The sequence below is a fragment of the Ambystoma mexicanum genome, chromosome 14 (assembly GCF_040938575.1).
Source record: "Ambystoma mexicanum isolate Mex_15411 chromosome 14, UKY_AmexF1_1, whole genome shotgun sequence".
NCBI classification, from domain to species: Eukaryota; Metazoa; Chordata; class Amphibia; order Caudata; family Ambystomatidae; genus Ambystoma; species Ambystoma mexicanum.
In genome coordinates this window covers 570,877,161-570,898,035 of record NC_090940.1, presented here as the reverse complement: position 1 = coordinate 570,898,035, position 20,875 = coordinate 570,877,161, and positions in this window count along the sequence as shown.

Sequence of the window (20,875 nt, the reverse complement as noted above, 5' to 3'; positions counted from 1 at the left end):
GAGTGACGGGGCGCAGACAGCTCCATGCAGTCTTTCCCCAGTAGATATAGCCAGCATTTGGAGCAAAGTGATTGGTTGCACTAGCCCACCGAGTTCTTAGGGTAATGTAACTGGGACTTAAATAGCATCACTACTGTGATTTTGGAGTTATCATGGTGGCACCCAGAAGAGGAGATTAATCAATGATGAACTTTATCTGGTATTGTTATGTTATGTTATTTGGCATTTATATAGCGCTCTATATATCATTGGTATGATCTCAAAGCGCTGGTAGGTTGAACGCCCTCGGGGACCACAGTCCAGGTCAGTAGAGCGAGTAGAGAGAGTTAGTATCGTAGGGTGCGGGGGGAAACCAGTTATGTGTGCAGCAGGTGTTTTGGGGGAAATTAGTAAGTGAAGGTGCAGCCACACCCAACAAATTAAGGCCGCTGCCCCTTTGGCATTTTACAAGGAATTCAGAGGTGGGGGAAGTGAGCCTTGATCACTCCACACTGCAACCCGATCAGTTCCCCTCCAACACATCTGGAATTCTCTCCCCTTTAACATTAGAGATACAGGGCACCTGGCTTTAGACACAAACCAATGACGTGTTTATTCCTAATAAAGCTTCCTGACCCCTGATGTCATTTCCCTAACGCTTTCAATGATTTTTAGCGCCAGCATATCTTCTTGGTATTTTATTTGATAGCTTTCACAAGTAATTAACTTAAAGAGATATTGTGATGTAGTGAGAAGTCCAGCGCATTTTCACCTTGGTCCAGTCCAAGAACTAGCACGAGAGAGAGATTTGCCTGTGAGATAGCTCTTACTAACCATTAGAAGCCCTGGCAGCCTGCTGTTATCATATGTGATGTATTACATGTCTACAGCTCAATGAATCCACCAAGGTGGTTATATGGAGTTTGTGTTGGCCCCTGCATGAACATCCAGGTTTCCGGTCTGCATCTTAATGTGATGTGAATTGGGACTGATCGAAAAGTCAACGTGGACAGAGTTCCTGAATTTGGCTTCGAGAACCGAGAAGGCACCATGGTCCATGTAAATGGATCAATATGCTGGCACAGGCAGCAGTTGTATTGAGGCAGATGAGGGAAAACATAGTGGGTGCATTTGTCTGAATTCAATAGAAAAGTGGATGCATCAGTGGAGAAAAACTGGAGGGTCCTGCAAAGAGACATCAATATAATGCAAAATACGATGATTCATGACAAACCTGCATGCTTTTTACCTTTTACACTTGGTGATTCTCGTGCGGGCCTTGGCTTTATCTAAGCGGGTGATGTTGAGCTCTTTCCCAATGTAGCCCGGAAGACTGCTAAAAATCTGGACTCGAGCAGGGCATTTTGTGTTTTACCTTGCACCAAGGTATCATGGGTTACCATCTATGAGCTCTCTTCACTGATTGCAAGAAATCCACAAGATCTATTTTAAATCTACCTGCACTGTTCACGTTGTTTATGTTTGACAAAAGTCCTAAGTTCTTGATTGGGAAGACTCATTAAATAAAATGATCTTGCAGGTGCACTCAGCCAGATGTTCTTCAAGTTCCTAGGAATCAGCTTAGCAGATTTGGTGTTGATGCTTCCCAAGTGGCTGCTATTATCCTCTGGAACAGCCTGTATATAAGAAGGCCATCAACTATGAATCACATAATGTTTAGAAAGCATGCACATCCGAAGCTTGTATGGGAGTTTTTAGTGTGATACATTCACCACCAATTAGCTTTTAATAATAATAATGTATTTCTTACATAGCGCTACACACCCATAGGTCTCAGAGCACTCAAATAACAGACGACATTATTATCCCACAGAGTGGAAATCAATTTATCGACCTCGGAAGGATGAAAGGCAGAGTTGACCCTTGCAGGATTCGAACTTGCCACAGTAGGTGGCACACAGATACGAGGGGTGAGCACTTAGCTTGCTGTGCTATCTGGCCGGCCGGGTACAAGCTGTAATTTCTGTTTTACTTACACAGCACTTTTCATCGAAATGTGTAGCATCATCGGACACACAGTGCCCACTTTGCCATGATACAATACCCTGTGTCTCAATGAGCAGCCTCTTGCAAATCTACTTGTTTTTACCCCCAATACCGAAAGGCCAAAAGGCAAACTAGCTACACCTCTCCACTTTCTCCATGATGTGACACTATGGTGATGGTGCAAGTGGGGCAAACATCATGCCACGCACCGCCCCCACACTCCCAAAACGTGAATGTAAATATATAATAGGGAACTCCCTTAATGTATGGGTTTAGGTCTTTTATCCACCTGGACTGTTTTCAAGAAGCCTGAATACAAGCAACACACAAACACAAGTAGAATAGGAACAAGTGTCTTAGATGTTAAAATATAAACACAAGTAGAGTAGAATTAGTTTGCAACACTATTGGTAGTTGTGCCACATGGAGGAAGTTCAGTGGCAGTGTATATACACTGAGAAGATCAGTGAGAAATATATAGGCTGCTGAATGCACTGAGAAGATTACTAAAAGATGCATATACGAAGACACAGTATTCCTGATTAACTATATTGTAGCATTGAGCAGAGGTTTTGCCATTTTTCAGCAAATGTCCCAATAGAAGCTGCACAACGTGTCTTTTTAGAGCTGCTGGGGGCAGTGCTTAGATTTGTCCAACTTTATGAATAGCGAATTCTCACCTGAACGTATGAGACCGCCCTGGTAACAGTGGACGGCAGTACGAGATAGTGCTCGATGGAGCAGCAAAGAGATGTTATTCCCACAACACAAGAGTAGATATGTAGCAATTATTTCTGGGCCAAATGATAGTTTTGTTTAGTTTAATATTTGTATAGTGCAACCTAACCCAAGGGTGTCTGGGCGCTTAGAGCATTTGTTACAGGGACAGTATAGAGGATGAAAAGCAAAGAACAATAGGATTTTGATGACCAGGTTACAAAATGGTTGACATTACAGTTACAGTAGATGAATATGTGAATAAGTGAATGCACGACCAGGTTACAAAGTGGTCAGCTAAGTGACAGCAGGCATACAGACCGGGTTACATAATGCTCTGTGTGTCTGTAGCTCGGCGGTCGGTGGCTATACGAGGGAGACATTAGACTATGGATTAATACACCCTCTGCTGACAAAGCAATGTAGACAGGCAGAGTGCAATGGTGAAAGACAAACCGGGAGGGCACACTCAAGTGCTGACAAAGCATATCTAGTGAAAGGTGAGCTAACCTTGCTGGGTGAGTAGCAGATCTTTCACTTTAGATCTAAATGACCAGAAGGAAGGTTCGGCTCTGATGTCTGCTAGCAGTGCGTTCCCATAAGATAATTGAATAAACACAGAGAAGCCTTGATTTCTAGGTGAATGGTGCACCGAGAAGAAATATTGCCAAGGGCACTAAACTAAGTGGTATACACAGTGCCCCCATGGCCAATTAGTGCCACTACACCCTGTACTAAATAAAGTCAAATAGAAGAAATGACCTCTGGCAGACCGAGCCCCATAAAGACTGTTGATCATCCAGTGACCCAATTAAAATATTATTCACTTGCACGGAGAGCAAGTATCGAGTCAACATTTGCTAACTGGAATATTCAAAGTTGGGAAAACGATCTGAGACAAATGGGGCCCTGGCCTGGGAAATGGGATGGTGGTATCTTTTTGGTCTTGAAAGCGGGGTTTGATCTCAATATTCCTAGTCAGTACATCAACTAATAAGTTGGCCTGTTTAGCAAGTTGCAACATTCAAGGCCAACTTAAGAGGTGCCATCCAATGGCAGGGAAGTATTCATATCACTGTCACTATGCAGCGTGCCAACCAACTAAATTTTGCGGTATTGATGTGATTGTAATGACAACTATACATGGGGGTAATGGACCTGGGTGGTGTTGTAGACAATGAATTAGCCAATGGTAGACTTGAATGTACAATGATCTATAGGGGTTTTGATTAGAGTAGCCAATTATTATATTAGAAAATGTCACATGTAATCATTTTTGTAACAATGCAAATCTTGTGGTTTTCACCTTAAAATCCTCAGCCCGGACTCAGCTAGTTGAGATTTTTGTATCTTACTTTAGTCCCTGCCAACACTTTGCTTTTAATAAAGTGAATCATGTTTTTCTTGCACTTAGCGCACTTCCTTATTTCTTGGTAATGGATGAGTTTTGCATGCATTAATACACTATGCGAAAATTGCACTTCTGATGCACAAGGTTTTAGCCAAATCAAACATGTTACATTATCTACTATCCTTCCAAGCGGGTGCACAATGACATCTGCAATATGGCATTTAGTGTATAATGAGGTACAAGCTGAGCTTAAGCCAATATTCTTTTGTGCATGCTCTATGACCACAGCATTGGTAGTTTAGAGGCTTGAACACTCAATTTACCAGAGGGAGAATCTATTGGAGATGGATTTGAACATCATCTTCATCAATGCTTATTTTGAGCTGCTAGGTTGGGGTGGGCGAAATGGCCAGATTTCATTCTCTCAAGGTATTGGTGAATTCAGGGCAAAATTAACATCCACCAATTTTGCCCGCAAAGTGAAATTGGCCATTTCATGTCATTTTCCACATCACATTTTCTTTGTACAAAATTTTGTCACAAAACATTTGAGGCAAAAAAAGAGAACATTTCCTGAAAAAAGACAACATTTTGAATGTTTGGATGCCTGAAATTTAGTTTTGTCCCAAATGTTCATTTTGCTCAAAATATTTTCATTTTGTTCATCAGAAATTTCATTTTAATTCTGATTTGGATCCCCCTTTCTGCAAAAGTGAAATTTCAGGACGAAAACAAAATTTCTGAGGAAAAATGAAATCTGCCAGAAAAGGTAGCAGAGGGAAAAAACGAACTGCTGGTGAAACGAAATTGGTTGCAAATTGCACCACGTTAATTATGCTGGCAGTAATTCGCCCACTGCTACTTCTAGGACCAAGAAGGGTCCCTTTTAGCTCAAGATTAAAATAAAATAATCATAATAATAATACTATCATTTGTACAAAGTCAAATTTTAAATACTGTGATGAATCGAGGGATTGTCACTTTTCCTGATGGGGTAGCCCTTTCCTGTGAGGCCTGCGAGGTGAGCCCGCTACGCAACATTCACCCTATAGGTGGCGGTAAGCAGGAGATTGCAGGTAGAGACTCCCCACTGATGGATTAGGACTCCCTTTCAAAAAGGAATTCCCTTTGTACTATCCTCAAACACCCAATACAGTTCTATCAAGTGACAGACACCAATACTTCTCATACATCTGCTATTGTAATGTAATTACTGAAGACCAAAATCGGTATGGTACTATGAAGTGTAAGACTTCAGGAGTAATGAAGAGTGACTGTCGGTCAACTACCGAGACGAAGAAACCATACAGGGTTATAAACAACACAAAGGAAGGACTATGGTGAGAGGCTGGGGAAGCCCTAGCATTGTGTGATAAAAGTAGAAGGATTCAGAGAACCAAGGAGAGAAACCCAGGAGAATCAAATCGGCTGGCTGAGGGAAGCTGGTAACTCGGGGAGAACACTGGTCTGCACAGCTGCAAACCGAATGAGACAAGCAGTGCCAGAGGAGCACTACGGAGAGTGCAACTGACAGAATGAGTGTCCAGAGGCTGGTAGTCCCAGGAGGGACTTTCAAACAGTGCTGACAGAGAGACACAACTTCAACTGCCTTGGATAAAGCACGCTGACTGCAGACCACGACAGGTCTACCAGACTGAAGCAGATTCCAGGAGTGAAACAAGAATGAAAGATGGTGTCCAACAGGAAGAGAGAAAGAAGGACCCTGGTGGAACTGATACCACGTTCAGAGACCGCAGCGTGTCTCCAGAGAAATCGGAAGAAAGCAGAAGAGCCATCCTGAAGAACAGTGAAACCGAAGCAAGGAAGAACACCAAATTGGTGACGTGGACCCATTACATGACCGAGTCTGTTGGCATTGCCAATGCTTGTTGCTTTTATTTTTTAATTTGATCTAAACTTTTTACAGTGCAGTTAAGCCTTCAGCTTCACTACACTGGCTTTTACTCATGTGTCATGGGAAAACTGACATGTCAGATAACAGTGGAGAAATCAAAGATGACTAGAATACTGCACCGTCTACCCTCTCCCACCACTCTCCCACCTCCCAGCAATGCCCAACAACTAGAGTGATCAATGAAAAAAAGGCCACCCAATGAACAGACAAATTCAGGGATATCACCCAAGTGAAACGTATGCACCAAGCAAACCCGAACAGGTAAAGCATTAAAACCTAAGCATCACTCGAAAATGCTAGGACCTCCCAGTCGAGCACCACTTCCTCTATATATTTTAAGACCACTGTGCACCAATTCAGCAGCTGACCACACAGCAGATCCACACCCAACTGTGGACCTCTTGGGTTTGGATGAGTGACCATGAACACACTAGGTACAACCAACGCACTGCCACATGGGAAGTCTGACAGCAAACCCACAGGGGAAGTCAGCCTCCACGCCAGGAGAGGAGGCAAGATTGACCGAGGAACCACAACCAACAACACTGGTAGATAACATTGAGCGGCACCTAAAGACTCATGCCCAAAGCATCATGTCCCGGGAGGATAGCTGAGCGTCAACGTGTTCGCCTTGGAAGCAAAACGACACGAAGCAACACAGGTTCGATCCCCGGATCTGCGCTTAGAAACCTATGGGTACTTAAGCACATTATAAATATGCAACTAAGACAAAAACAATTATGCAACTAAAAAAACAAACAATTTCTGTAACAGTGCCTTGATGCCCACGGGCTGTGTGAGCGCTTTAAAAATGCAAAATAAATAAAAACATCAAACTGACCAACTTATTAACTTATTTCCCCCCTTCCTGCTCCTCCAACATAACCAACGCCACCATACATGACTAAGGGCAAGCCACACTGCACATAAACACACAGCAAATTAAACTAATGCTCACATCCCTGGGAGGATAACTCAGCGGCAACATGCCCGTCTTGGAAACAAGACGCCACAGAGCAACACAGGTTCGATCCCTGGGTCCATGCTTAGAAACTTCTGGGTATTAAGCGCGTTATAAATAACCTATCATATCATATCACTATAACAACCCTCTGTGGGTCTGGAAACAACACAAGAGGGAACACCCCCCCCACATAGTCCACAAATCCATTGACTCCACACACAGGCACACCGATATTATATATTCAAACTCCTAACAGCCATCCGCGATGCTGGACCGCTAATGGATTCAACTAAACAGTATGTTTGACCACAAACCCCACCCTAACATCACATGACACACACACCCAACACAAAAACTAACACACATCCGAGGCACTGAGTCCTACCCATGTGGTTACAACACACAGGGTCTCCTGAACCAACTCCCACATGAAAGACATCACTCACAGACGCTAAATCCTCATAGTTCTGAACCTATCATATAATCCTATCACCACTAACATACCCAGCCCTGTTCTCTTGCAGGGCCACATGAGCGCCTGGAGACTGCCCTTGAGTGGTAGTGCGGTATAAATCAACATAACATTCCAAGCAAAGGGGAGAGCAGAAGACCCGGGAAAACGGGCGTGAGTAATATCAGCGAATGCTGTGAAACCGAACATAAAGAGTTGAATAATCATGTTCATCCCAGTACGTGGGAAATGTATAAGAAGAGTAAGAATCGCAGCAAGAGTAATCATATTAGTAAGTGGCAAACCTATAAACCGAGTGGGACTAATCATATATGTCTCAGTGACTGTCAAACCTGTAAGAAGAGTAACAATCACTGTGAGACTGATCATGCTCAACCCATGGTGAACTTGTAAGAAGAGCAATCGTACTTGTCCCAGTAAACAGCAAACTGTTGAGACGAGTGAGAATCCTACAAAGACTGATAAGAGGAGTGAAGGTTTAACAAGGACTAAACGTATATGGTTTATTGTGAAGAGGAATATAGAAAAGAGAGAGAATTATTCAGAGAAAACTCAGTGGAAGGAAAGGAATCTGAATACAAGGCCTGAAGGAGCTCCTTTTAAGAAATAGAAGGCTTGCTACAAGACGTGGCAAGGGACTATTTGAAGATTTGCTATTAAGGAGAACTGTGAGAGCTGTGCTGAGAAAGCAACCCAGAAGAAGCAAGTCATTCTACCAGTCTTTTCTGTTATTTAATATAAGTGGTAGGGTCGGGCTAGGTTACTTTTGGGACAGACTTTTAGTTACAGACTTCACTACTGACAACAAGCACCCTAGTTGTGTTGTGTTACCTAGGGGAACCCCTTAGATTACGGAAAGTTAGGCATTTTCTTTATTATTTAATAATAAATCCCATTGAACATGACATCGGTTGGTCTGCCTCCTCCTTCTGACCTACCACACCACTCACCACTGAATGCTCAACTGATGATAGCTGTCGCTCTGGAATGACCTACAATTAAAGCTTGGTTGGCTGCGGACAAAAAAACAAGACATGTAAAGAATATAGAAATACCTACTGTACACACGCAGTCGTGATTATACTTGTATAATGAAAGGCGGGCACTGTCAAACAAACCCCCGGTGCACCAATGCTCATTCGATGCTTTGGGCTTGAAGGATCACATTGCCGAGTCACACTCATGTTACCTTTATTTATGTACCCAATCCATCTTGCTAATGGAAAAAGAACTCCATGGTTAGTGAAAAGTGATGTTTGCAGAGTTCACAGATGTTACCTTATTTTTGCTTCCCTGCAGACCTGACAATTTAAACCCCCTTGATTTATGAATTCACATAGGGCCTCTGATGTAAGGGAGGGAGGAGAGGGCGCTTGAATGCGCTGCCTAGCAGTGATCATGCAAGGTGCCTGACCAGAGTTGGCATGCTATGGGAGGGGGTCATCATGAAGTCATGGATTAAAAACATTCAAGGCACCCAGGGCATTGGAAACCAGGTGAGGGAAACAGAGATTGAGTTTCTCCACAGGAGCCAGCATAAGGTATATCAATCTCTTTCAATGCCTTAATTTCTATGACTCAAAGTATTTAAGTGTTCCTGATTTTTGTAGAGAAGATGAGGCAGTTAAACTTTGGGTTTAATAATATTAAAAGCGTTGTTGTGGCCAATACGACATAGGGCCTCATTACGAGGTTGGAGGTAGACATGGAGCTCCAATAAAGGTTTCCTTCAATGGGGAATTACCGGGTCATTCCAACATTGGAGGACCCGGTAATTCCTCCTTGATGGAACCATTCCCCATTCCTATTTGAACCCCCATAAGGCTCAATGCGAATGGGGATCGAGGTAATAACGGGCACGGGCATCTTCCCCTCGCGGGACCCGGAAAGACGTCTGTTCCGGGTCCTGCAAAGGGAACCTCGTAATTGGTGCTCCCGTAATGAAAGGTGCCGGTCCCGTACCGGCACCCTTCATTACGTGAGCGCCAGGGTCGTAATGAGGCCCATAGTGTATTCAATTGAGTCCCAGGGCAACACGCCCCATACTGCATTTGCCATACAAAAGAAATGCCGGGCTGCAATAGTAACTGTGGGTGTGATCAGCACCCCAGGCACCTGCAGATGTTTGGGTGAACGGATTGCAACTGGCCATATAGAAACACAGTTCCAGCAGATATCTTCCCCAAAACAAACATCAGGCAGTGGAAATATACCTTCATCGTTTATTGTCTTTTGGAGCATGCAATAAGCACATGACCCCCTTCTTGAATTGCAAATGCAGGTGGTGCAGTCTGAGGAGGGGCTGGGGGGGATGCGGAGCAGCGAGCCACACAATTAGGGAGGTTGTTTATGTAATACCTGTGAACATTGCAGGGTTTCAGGGATCCCTTACACAAAGTGAGTTATGTGCAGAAAGAAAACGTGTATATTTATTGATTTGTTTATTTTGGTATTTGTAGAACACACCTAACCCTGAGGCATTGAGCGCTGACTAGGCATTCTCACTTGAAATGCAAATACAGGTGACAATATTTGGGGGATGATTATTGCTTACCCAAAAATAGATATCACCTCAAAATTCCTCAGTTGAATCCCCAGTTCCCACTGAAAGAGGTGTGCCAATGTGTTGCTGTTCTTCCGCTGCTCCAGGGCAGCCATCAAAGATGCCAATCAAGAGCTTGATTGAGTTTGTGTAGAGGGATCCCAACACGTTTCCTTCCCATGCCTGTTTTTGGGGAGCAGATCTGATCTAGCAAGTCTGAAAAATAACCTACACTAACAAACAAAGAAGCTACATACTATGGTACATTTTAATGAGGGAACGAGGGCAGCAGCAGCTTGAGGAGAAATAAATCAAATGAGGAGATTGTTAGACTTACTAGACAGAAGGATGCAGACACAATGTGCCGCATACAAAAATAAATATCATTATAAATAATAAGCAGTGAGGCAGAGTTGAACAAAATCAGAGGGAAAGAAGAATTCTCCATCCATAGGGGGGCTAACTTTGAACATGTTTACAGATGGAAATCAACATTTGATCAATGGTCGAATTACAGCGCCCATTATGCATTTAGAAATGTGCCCAATACCCCCTCTGTGAAATTTAGAAGTGTACCCAATAGCCTTTGTGAGAGTTGCATTTAGAAGTGTGCCCAATAGCCTCTCTGGTAAATGGAATTTAAAAGTGTACCCAATAGCCTCTGTGAGAGTTACATTTAGAAGTGTGCCCAATAGCCTCTCTGTGGAAATTGAATTTAGATATGGGCCCAATATCCTCTGTGAAAGCTGCATTTAGAAGTATGCCCAATAACCACGCTGTGAAAGTTGCATTTAGAAGTGATACCAGTAGCATCTGTGAAAGTTAATTATAGAAGTGTATCCAATAGATACTCTGGAAAGTTGCATTTAGAAGTTTTCCCAATTTCCTCTCTGGAAGATTGAATTTAGAAGTGTGCCCAGTAGACGCTCCGTGAAAATTGCATTTAGAAGTGTGCCCAATAGCCTCTGTGAGTGCTACACGTAGAAGTGTGCCAAATAGCCTCTCTAATAAATTGAATTTAAAAGTGTTCCCAATAACCTCTGTGTGGAAAATTGTACTTAGAAGTTTGCACATTGGAAGAGCATATAAACCATCATACCCACCACCATGCTTACTCTCTCCTTTACATCACCACTCAACTAGAACACAGAGATACTATGACACCATTCGGTATAGCTGTTCTCATACTAACATCCGCCGCTTACTCCACATCATTCTATTTAAACACTGCTGGTCTCACACCCCCAGCCAGGCGTTCTCCTCAGGCCTAACACAGCCACATCCGTTCCAGATAAATCCTGCCAGAACGAACACATTCTCCTGATCTCTCAACCACCACACCTCCCGATAAGAAGCAGCTATTACACGAGTACTGCATGAGCTGCACACATACCCGGTGCTCACACGCACCTTTTGACTCTCCCTACTCTCTCTACTGATCTGAACTTCGGTTCCCAAGGGCGTTCAACCTACCAGCGCCTTCAGACCATACCAATGGTATATAAGGCGCTATATAAGTGCAAAATAACATAACATAACATGCCCACTTCACATCTGGCACTGGTCGCCCAGAATGGCTCCAATTCATTAGTGGATGTCCCCACCTCACTCAGCAGTTTCGGTTTCAAATAGATACCGTGAATCTGATGTACAAAAATGTTTTTAAATAGGAAAGTCCCATTGAAAACATGTGTGTACATCAAGCCCCATATACGTAGTGCTTACACATTCGCATCAGGCGATTTGGTATGCAGTCTTTATAAGGACATGTGTATGTAGACATGCACATGTACCAAAACCTTTACAATGACAAAACATAACGATAAATGTATGTGGGGTGGGGTAAAGGGATAAATCTTGTGAGGAAACGGTGGGGTGGGATTTTACAGTTGGGAAACGGGGGTTTTGAGGTGGGAACCCCCCCAAAAAAAATCCTACTATTCGTTACGTTTTTCGTTGTAAACCTTTTGGTATGAGTGCCTTCTACATAAAATGCATCGTTATAAAGACATGTAACCTGCAATTTTTGTAAAAAGTAACATCAAACCACAACGTTTAGGAGGAGTTTTTGTATCGGGAAAATGTGCATGAGTTGAGTGCACCATAAAATGTGACTTTTGCAAAAAAAATCGGGATACAAATATTTGTGTGTTAAATGGTTGCTAATGCAATTTAAATAAATAAGGGGAGCTCATCAGGGAGTTGTTCGAAACAAGTACTCTCTTCCCCCGGGGTGAGTGTTCTAACCTTTAAACCATAAACGTGCTTTGGCTATGATGCGTGCCAGGATGCCAAGGTGCCAAAGAATGGTGCCTCACAATGTATTGTGCACATCGCATGCATAGGCGGGTGCTTTGACTGCCGTCAACTAGCGTGGAGACACCTAGTTGTGAAACAATGGACCATGGCTGCATTGGACGCGTATTGGTGATATTTTTCAACAAAAATAATGACAAACTGCGTCACCAAAATTACAGCCTAGGGAGTTGATAAAGGGGCAATATGTCTAAATGCTGCTCTCAAGCACTGTCCGATAAAATGAATGGGATAGATGATGATGTGACTGGCTCTTTCAGTTTTACTTCTATACCAAAGCTAAATGGGAGTAGGGCCGGCACTATCACTAGGCAAGATTAGGCGCTTGTCTAAAAACATAAAAAAACTGCGGAGTGTTCAGAACAATGCTATCAGAGCAGCACTCAATATCCCTAAATCGGAACACATAACCACACACAGAAGAAACATCCACTGGCTACAATTAAAGACTGCATTAAATTTAAAGTACTCTCGGTCACCCACAAATGCCTATCCAACACTGCTCCCCGGTACCTATCAAACCTAATATCCAAAACCCAATCAGCTAGACCGACCCGATCAGCCTATCTAGGGTAAACGACTAAACAGAGATACAAAAGACAAAAAGCAGGTGGCTCCAGCTTCCCCGTCATTGCGGCCAACTTCTGAAAAGCCATGCCCATGGAACTAAGGATGGATCCCAAATTATGGTCCATTTGCAAAACCTAAAAACCTGGCACTTCACCCAGGACCTGAAGCAGCACCCACCCCAACTGTAGGAATATAAGCCTGCCCCTAAACTGGGAACGTGCTACTCGGATCCCATCCTGGTTTAGTTAGATGCCAGAACACTGCTTCTAGTCCTCATTTACTAGGTAACTGTATTATATCACTGTACTGTACTGCACAACTGATTAACTGTCTTGCAAAACTAAGCTTCATTTGTAACCATATTCTTAAGTTCAAGCGCCCAGATGCCTGAAGGTTAGGTGCGCTATATAAATGTTATGAATAAATAAATATATGTTGGCAATGTTAGAGTGGCAAAATGCTTTGTTAGCACCTCCACATTCATTAATGCCTTTCCTGTAGTGATAGTACCGGCTCTGCTGTTGTTAAACCATCTGCTGGCTGACTGCAGGCCAGCAGCAGCAGATCAGGTGGTGCCAACCGTGAAGGTTGGGACTTGGGGTCGGGTCAGGGTCACGAGTGGCATGGGCATGGCAGCAGCACTGGCACCTGTGTAAGGTGCATTAGCACGCCACAAAGCACTGCACACGCCCCTTCAACCGATCGTCGATTTAGTGGTATTGTGTAAGTCAGTGAATGCTGCCGTCATGTTACGCATTGTAACAGTAGTGATAGCGCGGCACTGGTGCGACCACGCAACACAGGACAGGTGTTCCGAGGACGATGCCGTGCCGACAACTGGCGAGTGCTGACCATGTAAGTAGAGTAACGGTACCAGTGGTACCAGACCAGTGGTCGATGAAGATGGCAGTGATGAGCAGCGCCAGCTGCCATCGAGACCGGTCCCAGCCCAGCACCAGGCTCAGTGTCGTCACCCATCCAAAGGGCTCCATGGCTGGGGCTGTCAGGGCATCACATGGGTCCCGGTGCTGAGTGTGGGCAAGGCTACTCTGTGTGGTGTGGCGGCATCTAGTGTGGAGCCTGCGACCCCAAAGAGTGTGGGGGGCGTTGAGTAAAGAGAACAATTGTGGTTATGATTTAATAGCAGTGTTGCACTCATTAGAACAGAGTAGGAGATGGCGCTCTGCGCAAGGGGCTGCACTTCGTGGAAGAACAGGGTCCCGGGAACAGGCTGCACTCTGTGGCACAGAAACAAAGGGTAGCTCGCAGTACGTATGAAGAGTGTGTTAGGGGACTAGTGCAGTCGTGGGGACAGGATGCACTCTGTGGTGCAGGTGTAAAGGACTGGCTGCAAGGTGGGGCACTGTCGACTGCACTTGTGAATGCGCACTGTGCCCTGTAGAGCAAGTGTGAGAAAGGCTCAGGTGTGGGGATAAGACTGCAATCTATACCATAGTTGCTAGAAAAAAAAGTACTCTCTAGAGCAGGTGTGAGGGCTGTGCAGACTGCATGCTGCACAGTGGTATAAGGGGCAATGTGCACTATGAGGAGCAGGTGTGAGGGGCAGAGTGTGACATTTAATGCAAGTGTGAGGGGCAGATTACACTTTGTAGAGCAGTTGTAGGCAAGGCAGGCTGCACTCTGTGGAGCAGACATAAGGGGTCAACTGCACTCTGATATGAGCATTAGGTTAAAGTCCACAGTAGGGGTGAAGGCAGACTGCACTTGTAGCAAAAGTGTAAGAGCAGACTGCACTTTTTACAACCTGTTTAGGGGATAAACCACACTTGTAGTGTGGGTGTAGGGGTAGACTGCACCCTGCACAATGGGTTTTGGGCTAGACTGCGCATTGTAGCTTTGGTATGAAGCCCAGACCACAACGCAGAGCATTTCTAAGGGCAGGCTGTATTCAAGAGCAGAGTGAGGAGCGGATATTGCCCCATAGAGTGGGCAGACTGCACTCTGTAGAGTAGGTGTGAGAGCAGATGGCTTGAAGAGCGAGTTTGAGTGGCACACATACTCTGAAGAGTGGATGTGAGTGGTAGACTACTCTGTAGATGAAGTCTGGGTACATGCTTCACTCTGTAGACTAGATGTGAGGGCAGGTGCACTCTGAAGAGCAGGTTTGAGTGGTAGACTGCACTCTGTAGAGCAGGTGCGTGTAACACTCTGGATTGTAGAGCAGATGTGAGGGCCATATGCACTCTTTAGAGCAGGTGTGAGGGTGGACTGCAACCTGGAAAGCACAGTGGAGGGGTAGATTTTACTTTGTAGAGCAGGTTTGTGAACACATTACACTCTGTAGAGCAAGTGTGGAGGCAGACTGCACGCTGTAGAATATGTCTGAGGGATAAACCGCACTTTGTACTGCAGATGTAAGGGGCAAGCTGGATTTTGTGCAGAATTGGATGACACCCTACACCAGGGGTGCACAACTGATTTTGACAGAGGGCCGAAAGTACCTTACATGAGGGCTATAGTGGGCCGAAAAGTAAATGTGGGCTGGGCGGTAGGCGGGGCGTGGCAGGAGGCTTTTTAAAACCCCAATTTGTACTAAACACATGGAAAAATAATGTTTTTGAGGGGTAACGATTTTTATTTGCATTTCAAACTTACATTTTGTACTACACATTTTCCATTGTTCTAATTTATTTTTATTTAGTTATTGTATCTCGCCTGTTTAATTAACTTATATATATTTTATTGATCCTAGATTGGACATGCCGTTATTTTGGACTGCTACAGTTTGTGGTTTGGGTTGCCCAAGAGGAGTATGGCCTTCGTTGAGTCAGGTTTCCTCAAAAAGCCAAAGATGAACATCCCCTAACTGTGCCTGTTTTAGCTTTATTATTGGGTTCACTCATGGAGTGCAACACTATGCCCCATGGCCCCCTCACCCCCAACCAAACACTATGCCCCATGGCACCCTCACCCCCAACCAAACACTATGCCCCAGGGCCCTCTTACCCCCAACCAAACACTATGCCCCATGTCCCTCACCCCCAACCAAACACTATACCCCATGGCCCCCTCACACCCAACCAAACATTATGCCCCATGGCACCCTCACACCCAACCAAACACTATGCCTCATGTCCCCCTCACCCCCAACCAAACACTATGCCCCTTTTCCCTCACCCCCAACCAAACACTATGCCCCAGGGCCCCCTTACCCCCAACCAAACACTATGCCCCATGGCCCCCTCACCCCCAACCAAACACTATACCCCATGTCCCTCACCCCCAACCAAACACTATGCCCCAGGGCCCCCTTAACCCCAACCAAACACTATGCCCCATGGCCCCCCCGCCCCTAACCAAACACTATGCCCCATGGCCCCCTCACACCCAACCAAACATTATGCCTCCTGGTGGATGATGTAGTGATCATTTTTTAAATGGACAGCCTTCTCGCCCAAGTGCCTTTTCAAGCAGCCAATAAACCCATTTTGCTCCCCAACCACGGCTGGCGCCCCATCAGTCGTCACGCCTACCAACGCATCCCATGGCAAATTTAAATCATCGATGACTTTTTGAAGGACATTAAAAATACCAGCACCAGTAGTCCTGCCAGGCAAAGATACCAGGGAAGCCAGTTCCTGAAATACTTTGCATTGATTGCCCCCCACCGCCCAACTCAGCACACACAAACATGCACCCATACAGACCCGAACCCCCCGACCCCCCACCCAACTCCAAACCCCCCACTCCCCAACTCAGCACACACACAAACATGCACCCATACAGACCCGAACCCAAAACTCCAAACCCCCCACCCCCCAACTCAGCACACACACAAATATGCACCCATACAGACCCGAACCCCCCACCAAACTCCAAACCCTCAACCCCCCAACTCAGCACACACACAAACATGCACCCATACAGACCCGAACCCCCCACCCCCCCACCCAACTCCAAACCCCCATCCCCCAACTCAGCACACACACAAACATGCACCCATACAGACCCGAACCCCCACCCCCCAACTCAGCACACTCACAAACATGCACCCATACAGACCCTAACCCCCCACCCCCCAAATCAGCACACACACAAACCAGCACCCATACAGACCCGAACCCCCACCCCCCAACTCAGCACACACACAAACATGCACCCATACAGACCCGAACCCCCCACACCCCCAAATCAGCACACTCAAACAAGCACCCATAGAGACCCGAACCCCCCACCTGCCCAACTCCAAACCCCCACCCCCAAATCAGCACACACACAAACCAGCACCCATACAGACCTGAACCTCCACCCCCAACTCAGCACACACACACACAAACATGCACCCATACAGACCCAAACCCCCCACCCCCCCACCCAACTCCAAACCCCCCACCCCCCAACTCAGCACACACACAAACATGCACCCATACAGACCCGAACCCCCACGCCCCACCCAACTCCAAACCCCCCACCCCCCAACTCAGCACACACACAAACATGCACCCATACAGACCCGAACCCCCCACCCCCCACCCAACACCAAACCCCCCACCCCCCAACTCAGCACACACACAAACATGCACCCATACAAACCCGAACCCCCCACCCCCAACTCAGCACACACACAAGCATGCACCCATACAGACCCGAACCCCCACCCCCCAACTCAGCACACACACAAACATGCACCCATACAGACCCGAACCCCCCCACCCAACTCCAAACCCCCCACTCCCCAAATCAGCACACACACACAAACCAGCACCCATACAGACCCGAACACCCACCCCCCAACTCAGTACACACACAAACATGCACCCATACAGACCCGAACCCCTCACCCCCCCAATCTGCACACTCAAACAAGCACCCATACAGACCCGAACCCCCCACCCCCCAACTCCAAACCCCCACCCCCAAATCAGCACACACACAAACCAGCACCCATACAGACCCGAACCCCCACCCCCAACTCAGCACACACACAAACATGCACCCATACAGACCCGAACCCCCCATATCCCCACCCAACTCCAACCCCCCACCCCCCAAATCAGCACACACACAAACCAGCACCCATACAGACCCGAACCCCCACCCCCCACCCAACTCCAAACCCCCCACCCCCCAACTCAGCACACACACAAACATGCACCCATACAGACCCGAACCCCACCCCCCAACTCTGCACACACACAAACATGCACCCATACAGACCCTAACCCCCCACCCCCCCACCCAACTCCAAGCCCCCCACCCCCCAAATCAGCACACACACAAACCAGCACCCATACAGACCCGAACCCCCACCCCCCAACTCAGCACACTCACAAACATGCACCCATACAGACCCGAACCCCCCACCTGCCCAACTCCAAACCCCCACCCCCAAATCAGCACACACACAAACCAGAACCCATACAGACCTGAACCCCCACCCCCAACTCAGCACACACACACACAAACATGCACCCATACAGACCCAAACCCCCCACCCCCCCACCCAACTCCAAACCCCCCACCCCCCAACTCAGCACACACACAAACATGCACCCATACAGACCCGAACCACCACCGCCCCACCCAACTCCAAACCCCCCACCCCCAACTCAGCACACACACAAACATGCACCCATACAGACCCGAACCCCCCACCCCCCACCCAACACCAAACCCCCCACCCCCCAACTCAGCACACACACAAACATGCATCCATACAAACCCGAACCCCCCACCCCCCACCCAACTCCAAAACCCCCACCCCCCAACTCAGCACACACACAAACATGCACCCATACAGACCCGAACCCCCACCTCCCAACTCAGCACACACACAAACATGCACCCATACAGACCCGAACCCCCCCACCCAACTCCAAACCCCCCACTCCCCAAATCAGCACACACACAAACCAGCACCCATACAGACCCGAACACCCACCCCCCAACTCAGCACACACACAAACATGCACCCATACAGACCCGAACCCCTCACCCCCCCAAATCAGCACACTCAAACAAGCACCCATACAGACCCGAACCCCCCACCTCCCCAACTCCAAACCCCCACCCCCAAATCAGCACACACACAAACCAGCACCCATACAGACCCAAACCCCCACCCCCAACTCAGCACACACACAAACATGCGCCCATACAGACCCGAACCCCCCATATCCCCACCCAACTCCAACCCCCCACCCCCCCAAATCAGCACACACAAACCAGCACCCATAGAGACCCGAACCCCCACCCCCCAACTGAGCGCACACACAAACCAGCACCCATACAGACCCAAACCCCCCACCCCCCAACTCAGCACACACACAAACATGCACCCATACAGACCCGAACCCCCCAACTCCAAACCCCCCACCCGCAACTCAGCACACACACTCTCAAGCATGCACCTATACAGACTCTAACCCCCCACCCCCCAACTCAGCACACACACAAACATGCACCCATACAGACCAGAACCCCCAACTCCAAACCCCCCACCCCCCAAATCAACACACACAAACCAGCACCCAAACAGACCCGAACCCCCCACTCCCCAACTCAGCACACACAAACATGCACCCATACAGACCCAAACCCCCCACCCCCTAACTCAGCACACTCTCAAACATGCAAACATACAGACCCAAACCCCCAACCCCCAACTCAGCACACACACTCTAAAGCATGCACCCATACAGACCCGAACCCCCACCCCCCAAATCAGCACACACACAGACCCGAAACCCCCACCCCCCAACTCAGCACACACACAAACATGCACCCATACAGACCCGAACCCCCCACCGCCCAACTCAGCACACAAAAAACTTTCAAATCAAAACATTCATACACATCCGACACCCCCACGCCCGCATCTCAACATACACACAAAAAACATTAAAATCCAAACATTCATACACATCCGACACACATCTGACACCCCCCCACCCCTGCATCTCAACATACACACAAAAAACATTCAAATCCAAACATTCATACACATCCGACACACATTCGACACCCCCCCACCCCTGCATCTCAACATACACACAAAAAACATTCAAATCCAAACATTCATACACATCCGACACCCCCCCCCTCTCGCAACATACACACACAAACATAAAACAAAACAGACCCGACACACAAACACAAACAGACCACTTACCGGAGACGTGCTGGAAGGCTGTAAGGCAGGTAAGCTGGAACACTGGAATGCTGGCGAGGTAACTGGAATCGTACTACGGCTGGTGTGGTCCAAGGCTGAAATGCCTCCGGCATCAAGCCTTATGGACCACGCCAGCCGTAGTGCTCGCCCTCCATTGGTGCAGCACACACGCATTACGTGGCTCGTAGGAGCGACGTGGTGCGTGTGTGTGCTGAGCCAATGAGGGCCAGTGTTTTGTCCGGTCCGGAAGACAAGAAAGTCTTTGTGCCTCGTGGGCCAGACAAAAGAGCATGGCGGGCCGCAACTGGCCCGCGAGCCGTATGTTGTGCACCCATGCCCTACACTACATTGCGCGGGTGTGAGTGAGGGGCTGACCACACTGCAGAGCAAGAGAGAGAGAACATGTTCCATTCAGTGGAGTGGGGGGTAGATAGCAATCTATAGGGTAAAATGTTGGGGTATACTGCACTATGTAAAGCAGTTGCGGGAGAAGGCATTCAAGAGAACACGTTTAAGGAACACACTAGGCTGCAGAGTATTTGTGAGGGCAGACGGCACTGTGTGAAGCAGGTGTTTGGGAACAATGCACTCTGAAGTGCAAGTGTGTTGTTTGTTTGTTTCAATAGCTCCTTACGCCAAGGCGCTTTATAAAATGAATGGATTAGTACAATATAAGATCTGATAGCAGTAAACAACAGGACACAACAGGGAGAGACAGGCAATGAATGGAAATAAACGAAAAGGGTCCAGGAAAAGTCAAGCCACACGACAAATAATTGCATGTGTCTGGACTGACTGCACTGTGTAGATCAGATGTGGGGGATAGAGTGCACTTTACAGTGCAGGTGTGAGAGGCAGTCCACACCCCACAGAACACATTTGGGAGCTAGCCTGCACTTTGTATTACAGA